General features: G+C 37.5%; 1 non-coding gene across 1 annotated transcript; it reads left to right on the plus strand.

Moving 5' to 3' along the window:
• Positions 1–12,143: 12,143 nt before the first annotated feature.
• LOC141722587 (small nucleolar RNA R71) lies at positions 12,144–12,250 on the plus strand. Its single transcript, XR_012575598.1, has one exon. It is a non-coding gene; the product is annotated as a small nucleolar RNA R71 (small nucleolar RNA).

Consider the following 12,250-nt stretch of genomic DNA (forward strand, 5'->3'; position numbering starts at 1 on the left):
AACAATTGACTGAACTTTAATCAGTTTATTCTAACCTCTGGCTCCGTGCCTTTCTTGGTCTTTCACCAGCGGGTGGCCCCTCTCTTAGGAGGGTAAGTGACAAAAACAGTCTTTTGTGATTCGTCCATCATTTAGAATCTCAAGTGATTCCTATATTTCCTTTAGCCAAGCTCTTGCCTCGACTGGGTCAGCTTGTTCCTTGGAACTCTAAGAGCTTAGCGACTTAAAGGTCCTGAAAGAATTTCTCACCGCATTGTTTCCTCAGGGTGGTGGTTGGGGATAATAGTCTAAGTTCTGTCTAAAAAGGTCCATAAATATTGCCCAATATGAGTACCATCCTGATTCTCCCTATCTTGTTCAACTTCTGTTTTCTCAGTATGAAATGTTCCAATCTTCTCCCATAATCGGGGTTATCTTATACGTTAAAAATCCTTGTTTTCCACTTTATTATGTTATGGGTTCCTTCTATCTTAATGTCGACCTCCCTAACTATCACGTTCAGGGTTTGCTCTAATTCTTATTCCTCAAACTAGCTTTCATCTAAGATCTCATCTTTAAGCTCTTGAACATTTGGAACCCAAATTCTGTAGGAATACCTCATTATTCCCTTATCATCTTTCTCGGTATTAATCTTTTATCTAATTGTTGGCTCTCTGCCTTCATTCATCACTTTTTCTTGCACAATATGTTCTTTTCCGAAAATTCGAACTGTATTGCAATCTCAAACAGCTTTTCGGTACCGGCTCTGGTTACCTTCACTTTTATTTCCATTTTCTCAAAATCTCTTATAAACTCTCCCAAAGACATTATCATCTTGAGTCTCTCCTTTTTACTAAGGGCATCAGCCACCACATTGGCTTTCCCCGAATGATAAAGAATCTCCCAATCATAATTCTTGATTAGCTCTAACCACCTCATTTGGCGCATGTTGAGCTCTTTCTGCGTGAAAATGTACTAGAGCACTTATGGCTTAGGTAAATCTCGCACTTCTCTCCATACAAGTAGTGCCTCCAATCTTTAGGGCAAAACTATTGCCACGAGTCCAAGCTCATGGGTGGGGAAATCGAATTTTATATTCCCTTAATTGTCTTGACGCGTACGCGAGTACCTTGTTGTGCTGTATAAGAGCACCCTAATTCCTTATGCGAAGCGTCAATACAATTCACAAAATCTCCTTTTTCCATCCGGCAATGCCAACATAGGGGCCATCACCAATCTTTGCTTCAGTTCTTGAAAGCTTTTCTCGCATTTCTCTGTCCATTCAAACTATTCAGTCTTACTAGTAAGCTGCGTTAAAGGGCTACTATCTTTACAAACTTGAACGAACCTCCGGTAGTGACCGGCCAATCCTACCTCTGGTAGTCGACCTAACCATGGTCATCAATTCATCAGTGGTCCTTTATCCAATCTTGTCAGGATCCTCCATGGGATCCTCCTCAACAACTATCCCTTCTAGGACAACATCCTCAACCGCTACATTCTCAATATCAACATCATCCGGTCCTGCATTAGGACACTCTATCGGATCCACAATCCGATCTCCAATTAGTAATAAACATCATCGCGTTGTTGCTCCTCAACCTCAGGGTTCGGAGTCCCGCTACCATCTACGATAACGAACTACGCTTCTATCACGATATTTATAAGGGTTCCCATAAGGGTTTTAACTGTCAGTACTACGTTAGGTAGCCCGACTATGAACTTGGCAAGAGTTCTTATTATCTTAGTGAACTTATTATCTTAACGTCACATCATCTCTAAGGTTTATAACGCTTCGCTCTGATACCACTTCTGTAACACCCCCAAATCCGGGGTCGGAGATCCGGGTTGTCACGAGTTCCATTTCCCTTAAAAACACCCAATCTTAATAAATAATCAACTACTCTGTACTGTGACCCCACCATTAAACACACACACCACAAGTTATAGCCTCAGAGATGAATATCCAAAAATAATCACAAGTCGTTTTATTCCACAATTATATGCCAATACACCTTAAACAAGTTTCTGAATAAATTTACATTTCTTTGCCATTATTACAATTCATAAATATACATAATCTGATACATCAAAAGTTGAAAGCCTAGCCTATTGGTAGTTCCTACCTCAGCTACAGCGACATCAACACCTATAGGAAACTGCGGAACGTTTCCTATCCGCTCGCGAATTGGGAGCTTGGTCCTGTTCATCTTGTCTATCTGATGTTGTGTGATGAAAGAAGAAAGCAAGGGTGAGCAGCAAGCCCACCAAAATAATATGTATAATGATTAACAATATATGAGCCTTCTCATAGTACTCATGAAAGTCTTGGTCAAAAGAAATGAACCAAGTTGATATCTTAATGCGATGAAGTCGCAAAATATTCAGTATATATATATACATATATACTTTTCAAAATATGGGAAGTCCTCTTCCATGCATAATACACACAGAGTTCCAGTGTATAACTGTATAAAAATATCGTTGCAAGGTGATCTCATATATCTAACCTTGTCTCAACGTTTTTCTAAAAATCTTTGTCATGCATAAGATAATCATTTACTAGATATAAGTTTAAAAGATGAAGTTACAAGATACTCCAATATACTTATATCTTTTCCAAATACTACTTGAACTACCACCGTTCAAGTTATAATTAGTTCAAAAGTTCATCACATAGATGAGACTACAAGATAATACTTGAATAGATTCAACCTTTAAAATATCATCAAAATAAAATGAAGTTATGAGATACTTCATTTGATGTAAACATCATTTTGAAAACTTGACCCTGCCAACACTCAACAATCGCCCAACCGTAGCCTTTCTATCGAAGTGCTCTGGGTAGTGTTGCAGAAATTATCCAATTGGATGATGAACTCATTACGGGAGTTTGCCGCGCCAGGAAGACCACTTACGATGATCAGTCGTAGTAGTACAACCCCACCATTTTCTACATGTAGAGGAGAACCTGTCGGATTTACTTGTCAACCGAACACTGAACTCCTAAGGAATGGACCGCCTTAGCGGAACTTCCAGGCCATTTGGGCCAATATAATAAGGCTGGGCCGGCGCTACTCGGCCACTTACGCCACTCCTAGTTCAGATGAAATCCATGACTCTGAAACGTAAAGCTCGTCCCCACTTTCCCCAAGTAGAAACTTGTTGATACGGCTCCACCAAGAAGTCGTATCTAGTTGGAAAGGAAAACTCACCGATATTTCCCAGGCGATGCCTGTTAATGGATTAACTTGTTCCAAGAATTTTACTTCCCGAGTGTTGGGTAAGTAATCAATTCATTTATCAAAACAGCAACCTTGTTGCGAATATAAAATACACCACAAAGCCGGATCCCTCAGATTTTGAGCGAGTATTTAAATCCCCTTAAAAAGGAAGATCTTAAATATAAAAATGAGTTTTGGGATCCGCTCTAACTTTTAAAAATCATTTTGAAGACTCGAAAACACTTTATAGAGTGTTTGGAGTAAAGCTGATTTAATGAAGTAAATCAGTCCCCAGAATATTTAGAAAATGACTGAATATTATTATTTAAATAATATTCCCATAAAGAATAATCTTTATAAAAATAATTGAAGTAGAAGTTTTAAAACTTATACTTGAAACGAATATTAAATAACCAAAGATATACTTATATGAAAGTACTATCTTTATTTGAATAATCGAAAATAAGTTTGATTATTTACACCTTATTCTTTAATAAAATAAAGAATATATCTCAGCAAATAATCGGAGTCATAGATCCTCAAATGAATATTCAAAAATATTCATTAAATAATATAAACTGAGTCATAAGCCCTCGAATGAATATTCAAATAATATTCAGATAATAAAATAAAAGGAGTCATACATCCTCAATTGAATATTCAAATAATATTCAATAAATAATATAAAGGAGTCATAAGTCCTCGAATGAATATTCAAGATAATATTCATTAATAAAATAAAGTTATCGAATAAACTTTATTCGATTAATAGTTTTGAAAACTATAACCATACATATATATAAATATATATATATATATATATAAAATCTACTCGGGATCCTCGACTCCCGATTTTAGAAAATGTTTTCACCTTTGGGTCCCTCTACTATGGGTATATGCAAATTACTGCTATTCTCTAGCATAGGTATTATCAACTGAACCAACAGATATATATGGCAAGAATACAAAACAGGCATGCATATATATACCATATCAGCATGCTTCAATATATCGCAACATTTGTTAATTAACCAACATGCATCTATCACAAGATAATGCATATACATATATACATCACAACAACAGTATAACGGGTAGAAAACTTGCCTGAGCGACTTGGGGTGATAAAAGGCTCGGGACGAGTCTGGTAACCTTCCTTGGGAGGTGTTAAGTTGCTAGGAAGCCTTAGGGAGCCTCCTACAAGCTTGATCATGATTATTTGGACAAGACTTGTGAACAAGAGTTGTAGGTCATCTCAATACCTTTCCAATGAGCTATAGAACACAATATTTGAGTGAGAAATGAAGGAGATACATCAGTTTTAGTGTGCTGGTTCTGTTTTGGCCGAGAGCATGAAGAACAATGCCTTGGTTTCTTTTTGATTTTGATGAAAAATGATTTGCTTGGCTTGGTTGGTTTGATTTTTGTGTTTGTTTTAGTAAATTACCTAGTTGCCCTTGATTTTGTGTGGTTAAAAAGCCACCACATCTCCTTCCTTCCCATGTCATGCTTGTGTCATCCTCATGATGTCATCCTCCCCTCCTTGTCCTCTTCTCATTGGTTGGGTGACATCATCCTCTCTAATCCCTTTGATTAACTTCCTAATTGTTTGCCTAATGACCGCTGATCTATTATACTGTTCGCTTAACTTTCGTTTTTGTTTATCGTTTGAGGGATCATACCCGGGATCTTATTACTTAGGTTCCCTTAACCTTTCTCAATACATTATATTCCTTTTTATGATCCTCTATTATAATCCTTTAATTTAAATCCTTTTATCCCGCTACCTTATACTCAATTCTTTCCGTATCTATTGGATTTCCGGGAAAAATCAAAGTGTTCGGATTTGGATTCTGATGATCTTTACATACACTTATATCCCATATAAAGTACTAATAAAATCTCAGAATATCCATATCAGAACCCCTACATAGTGTGGCATGAAAAGTTTTCTCATTCAGCAAAAACACTATTCATAAGGGTTTCAAAATTTCCCAAAAATTGGGGTTATTACAAGACGTAACCTATATGGAGCAACCAGGAAGGGTTATAGATTGAAAAGGAACAAGTGCTTAGGAGAAGGGTTATCAAACTAGTCAGAGTTTGATGGTAGAACCACAATGTGGGAAAATTTACTTGAGAGTTAGAAAGTGCAATGCTAAGAGAGTATCCCTATTCATTTTCTATCTGATTCCGGGACGGAATCCTTTTAAGGAGGGGAGACTGTAATAACCCCAAAAATTTTGGAATTTTTGTAACCCTTATGAATAGTGATTATGCTGATTAAGGAAATTTTTCATGCCACACTATGTAGGAATTTTTTTTATTGATATTCTGAGATCTTATTAGTACTCCATAACGTATATGAGTGTATGTAAAGATCGTCCGAATCCAAATTCGAACACTTTGATTTTTCCTGAAAATCCACCAGATACCGAAATAATTGAGTACAAGGTAACATGATTAAAAGCATTTAAATTCAAGGATTATAAGCAAGGATCATTAAAGGACTATAAAATATTAAGAGAGGGTTAGGGAAGCCCAAGTAATAAGATCCTGGATATGATCCCTCAAACGATCAATGAGAATGAGAGTTAAGCGAACTGTAAAACAAATAAACGTCCAAGGGGAAAGCACATGCAAGTAACATGAGAAGGAAGCTTCTAAGATAAGCTAAAACATGTGGTTAGAAGCAAGGTGACATCATCACACCACAAGAATGAGACATGTGGCAAAGTAGTGAGGCAATCAATGACATAAGCAAGTGAAAACAAGATATTTAGCCAATAATTAACCACAACCATGCATTCTTTGCACAAATATCAAGGCATGACAATCAAGCAAAAGCTCTCCCCCATTTCTTTCTTCTTCCATTCGGCCTTTTCGAGAAATGAAGAAATAGATTTTCAAACTCAAGTTCTAGGCCATGGAAAATTACAAGGTTTGTTTCCTTGGATCCTATATTTCATAACTTAGTTATACCATGAGTTTAAGATCAAGATTCCATGGTTTGCATAGCTAATCCACTCATCAAAGATGATGATGAATAGTAGTGAATAGTAACTTACTTTGATTTTCTTGATTTTCATGAAACCTTAAGGTTGATTAAGCATAGATCAAGGTTCCTAGAGGCTTGTTAGTGACTACCCACTCTCCAAGGAAGGTATAAATTCTTGAACCCTTAGTTTTAAGTTTGGTTTGTTTGGATGATAATGGTGCTTAGATGAATGGGTTTAGTTTGATGTTGATGGATGTTGGATTTTTGTTGAATTGGTGATGATTTGGTATAGTATAAACTTTGGAAATCGTTAGGTTATAGCCGTCGTAATGCCCAATTTTCTATAAACTGTTTTGTGATTAATTGTTGGACCCGAACACCCACTTCTATAAACTAACCACTTCCATTCTTAGATAGGTTATGTTTCAAGCTTCGTTTTGATATGTGGTTCGTTTGAATCCGATGTACGGTTTAGGAGAAACGACCGTTTTAAGTAACGGCGTTTCGCGACCGAACCATTACCCCTCGCCTTACTTTGAAACCTTGGTTAAGGCCCTTAAATGACTAATTGGAGTATGAAACAATTATGTAAAGTGTACTAGGCAGTTGGTAGGGTATTCGCGAAAGCTTCGCCTTAAAATTCGTAACGGTTAATTTATTAAAAATGGTGGAGCCGAGGGTACTCGAACGACTTTTGTGATTTGTTAAGCGTAGAAATGACCATAAGCAAACGTTAGGGTTCAATTGGTTAAAGTCTAGTTTCTTAAGCGACCGTGGTTTAATTCCGTCTCATATTGTTGTTCATAGGTTACCGGACCCACTCTAAGCTTAAGTCTACCCCGGAGCACTCAGGCAAGTTTTCTACCCGTTATACTGTTGTGGTGATGTAAATATATGTATATGCATTATCTTGTGATAAGTGCATGATTGTTATTAGCAATTCTTGCGATATATTGGAGCATGTGATATGGTATATATGCATGTCTGTTTCGTAATCTTGGTATCTAATTGTTGATTCAATTGCTTATAAGTTGCATAATACCTATGCTAGAGATAAGCAGTAGTTGCGTATACCCTTAGTATAGGGGACCCAATGGTGAACATTTTTCTAAACCGGGAGTCAATGTTCCCGAGTATAATATATATATATATATATATATATATATATTGATATAGTTTTCAAAACTATTAATCGAATAAGGTTTATTCGATAACTTTCTTTTATTTAATGAATATTATTTTGAATATTCATTCGAGGACTTATGACTCCGCTTACTTTATTTAATGAATATTATTTTGAATATTCATTCGAGGACTTATGACTCGCTTTATTTTATTTAATGAATAATATTTTGAATATTCATTCGAGGACTTATGACTCCGCTTATTTACTAAATAATATTCTTTATTTTATTAAAGAATAATGTTTCATTAATCAAACTTATTTTCGATTATTCAAATAAAGATCATACTTTCGTATAAGTATATCGTTGGTTATTTAATATCCATTTCAAGTATGAGTTTTAAAACTTTTACTTCAATTATTTTTATAAGGATTATCCTTATGGGAATATTATTTAAATAATAATATTCAGATATTTTCTAATATATTGGGACTGATTTATTTTATTAAATCAGCATTACTCCAAACATTCTTAAAAATATTTTCGAGTCTTCAAAATGATTTTTAAAAGTTAGAGCGCATCCCAAAAAACTCGTTTTCAGATTTAAGATCTTCCTTTCGAAGGAGACTTGAATATTCGCTCAAAAAATCTTAGGGATCCGGCTCTGTGGTGTATTTTATATTCGCAACGAGGTTGCTGGTTTGAGAAAACAATTTGATTACTTGGCCAATGTTCGGGAAGTAGGTCCATCTAATTGAGTCGGCATAAGCGACAGGCCGGGGTACGGTCTATGAAGGTGTAAGAGGCTGGGTGACAGTCCATCCACGCGTGAGTGGCTGGGTAACGGTCTAGCGCGAGGTCCTAATGCGGCCAGGGTGATGACCGGCGAGGAATTCATCCATCTACAGTAGAAAAGGTTACTTATTGGTATCTTTGCCTGATCAGCAAGATATCGGGTTTATGCCAAAATTCTTTTCTTTCCAAATTCATTGGATATTGCAACTCTGTTCATACTTTACATGACAGAGGTTTTCTGGAAATGTGTGAGAGATATATATGGATATATATATATATATATATATATCGGGACTTAATGAAGTATCTCGTAACTTCATTTCATTCGATAATATTTCAAAGATTGAATCTATTCAAGTCTTATCTTGTAGTCTCATCTGTGTGATGAACTTTTGAAACTAATTATAACTTGAACGGTGGTAGTTCAAGCAGTATTCGGAAAATATATAAGTATATGGGAGTATCTTGTAACTTCATCTTTTCAACTTATATCTAGTAAATGATTATCTTATGCATGACAAAGATTTTCACAAAAACGTTGAGACAGGGTTAGATATATAAGATCACCTTGCAACGATATTTTTATACAGTTATAAACTGGAACTCTGTGTATATTATGCATGGAAGAGGATTTCCAAGCTTTTGAAAAGTATATATATACATACATACTGAATATTTTGCGACTTGGTCGCGTTAAGATATCAAACTTGGTTCATTTCTTTTTGACCAAGACTTTCATGAGTACTATGAGAATGCTCATATATTGTAAATCATTATACATATTATTTTGGTGGGCTTGTTGCTCACCCTTGCTTTCTTCTTTCATCACACAACAATAGATAGACAAGATGAACATGATCAAGCTCTCAATTCGTGAGCGGTTAGGAAATGTTCCGCGGTTTTCTGTAGGCGTTGATGCCACTGTAGTTGAGGTAGGAATTACCAATAGGCTAGGTTTTCAACTTTTGATGTACCAGACTTATGTATATTTATGAATTGTAATAATGGCAAGGAATATGTAAATTATTCAGAAACCCTTTTTATGGTAAAACGGTTTATAATTGTGGAATAAAATGACTTGTGTTATTTTTGGTATTCATCTCTGAGACTATAACTTGTGGTGTGTGTGAGTATATTGTGGGGTCACAGTACACAGTAGTTGGTTGACTGTTAAGATTAAATATTGATAAGGAAAATGGAACTCGTGACAACCCGAATCCCCGACCCCGGATTTGGGGGTGTTATAGAAGATTTTCAATGACTCCCACCTTGGCTTTGTTCACCTCAAGACCCTTGTTAGAGACCTTATGCCCAAAAATAATGCCTTCACGCACCATAAAGTGACATTTTTCCCAATTGAGCACCAAATTAGTTTCCACACACCTTTTGAGTATTACACGAAGATTATTCAAACATTCATCATACGAATGTCCAAAGACGGAAAAGTCATCCATGAACACCTCGACATTATTCCCAATCATATCAGAGAATATAGCCATCATACATCTTTGAAAAATAGTCGGTGCACCACATAAGCCAAACGAAACTCTGCGAAAAGCAAACGTGCCAAATGGACAAGTGAAGGTAGTCTTTTCTTGATCCTCTGGTGCAATACATATCTGATTATACCCGGATAGCCATCCAGAAGACAATAATATTCATGACCGGCCAACCTGTCAAACATCTGATCAATAAATGGAAGAGGGAAGTGATCCTTCCTCGTGGCCTTGTTCAACTTTCTGTAGTCCATGCATACCCTCCATCCTGTGACTGTTCGAGTGGGGATGAGCTCGTTCTTCTCATTTGCTACCACAGTAATGCCTCCTTTCTTAGGTACACATTGCACGAGGCTCACCCAAGAACTGTCAGAAATAGGATAAATAATTCCTGCATCCAGCCACTTCAGAATTTCTTTCTTCACCACTTCTTTCATGATAGGATTAAGTCTGCGCTGTTGCTCAACAGTCGGCTTACTACCCTCCTCTAGCAGAATTTTATGCATGCAGTACGAAGGGCTGATCCCCTTGATGTCTGCTATAGTCCATCCGATAGCCGATTTGAATTCTCTCAAGATCCTCAAGAGCTTGTCCTCCTCACTACCTGAAAGGTCAGATGCAATAATAACAGGTAGAGTAGATGTATCACCTAAAAAAGTATACCTCAAGTGTTCAGGCAATGATTTAAGCTCCAAGGTAGGTGCTTCCTCAATTGATGGTTTGAGCTTTCCTTCAGCATTTTTGAGGTCAGAAGTACCAAGCGATTCAAATGGCATGTCTAGCTTTCGCCTCCAAGGAGAAGCATTTAGATATTGTAGTTGCTCATTGCCATCCTCATCATCGCTGTCAAAGTCCCCCACTAAGGCTTTCTCTAATGCATCAGACATTAGCATATGATCAAGTTCTGAAGTAATCGCAGAATCAATCAAATCCACCTTTAAGCACTCCTCGTCTTCTGTAGGGAATTTCATCATTTTGAATACATTGAATGTCACATCCTGATCCTGCACCCTCAAAGTAAGTTCACCTTTCTACACATCTATCAAGGTACGGCATGTAGCCAAGAAAGGTCTCTCCAAGGTTATGGGAATCTTCTTATCTTCCTCGAAATCCAGAATAACAAAGTCTGCAGGAAAGAAGAGCTTATCCACCTTTACTAGCACATCTTCCACTATGCTTCGTGGGTATGTAATAGAACGATCAGCCAATTGTAGAGACATGTAGGTGGGCTTTCGATCAGGCAAATTCAACTTTTTGAAGATAGACAACAGCATCAGATTGATGCTTGCTCCCAAATCACACAGGCACTTGTCAAAAGACAACTTGCTAATGGTGCAAGGAATGGTGAAGCTACCTGGATCTTTAAGCTTTGGAGGTAATTTTTGTTGCAACATAGCACTGCACTCTTCTGTTAGAGCAACGGTCTCAAGGTCATGCAGTTTCACCTTCCTTGAAAGAGTACTCTTCATAAATTTTGGATAACTAGGCATTTGCTCCAGACTCAGCGAAAGGTATATTGATGTGAAGTTTCTTGAACACCTCCAGAAACTTACCGAACTGCTTATCCAACTTTGGTTGTTGCAATCTCTTAGGGAAAGGTGGTGGAGGATAGAGCTGTTTCTCCCCTGTATTACCCTCAGGAAGAGTGTGTTCAATAGTAGTCTTCCTTGGTTCCGCCTCTTTCTCCTTTTGCTTAGCTTCTTCATCACCAACTTCAGCTTCTCTGTGTTTTACTTTTTCAGCATCAGCAACTTTTCCAGACCTTAAGGTAATAGCCTTGACTTGCTCTTTAGCTTCCTTCCTGCCTGGCACTTCAGTATCACTGGGAATTGTCCTAGGTTGACGATTGAGCACTGCATTAGCTATTTGACCGATTTGATTTTCCAAGGTCTTGATAGAAACAGCCTGACTTTTGCACAACAACTTGAGTTCCTCGAAATTAGCACTAGAAGGTGGTGCTGCACCTCCTTGTTGAGGATATGATTGCCTTTGAGCATGATGCTGTGGTTACTGGAATCCAGGTGGATTAAACTGTTTACTTACACATTGCTAATATGGTTGCTGAATAGCATTCTGATTATTACTCCAGCTGAAATTTGGATGATTTCTGTTGTTAGGATGATAAGTAGCTAGCAGAGGCTGCTGCGGTCGCTGGTAATTGTTCACATACTGAACAGATTCATTAATAAGAGAACACTGATCCGTAGCATGAGAACCTACACAAAGATCACAGACCATAGCTATCTGATTGACTCCATAGGTGGCTAAAGAATCGACCTTCATAGACAGCGCTTGGAGCTGCGCTGCAATAGCTGTAGCTGCATCAACTACCAGAATACCTGCTACCTTCCCAGGCATCATCCTTTGAGTTGGGTTCTGATGCTCATTTGCAGCCATAGTCTCAATAAGATTATAAGCCTCAGTATAGCTTTTGGCCCACAAGGCGCCTCCAGTTGCTGCATCGAGCATGGGCCGAGATTGGGCCCCCAAACCATTATAGAAACCAGTGATCACCATCCAATCAGGTATACCATGATGTGGACACTTTCTCAACATCTCCTTGTAGCGCTCCCAAGCTTCGCACATGGATTCGGTAGGCTGCTGCGCAAACTGAGTAAAAGTACTCCTCATAGC

The sequence above is a fragment of the Apium graveolens genome, chromosome 4 (assembly GCF_009905375.1).
Source record: "Apium graveolens cultivar Ventura chromosome 4, ASM990537v1, whole genome shotgun sequence".
Classification (NCBI taxonomy): domain Eukaryota; kingdom Viridiplantae; phylum Streptophyta; class Magnoliopsida; order Apiales; family Apiaceae; genus Apium; species Apium graveolens.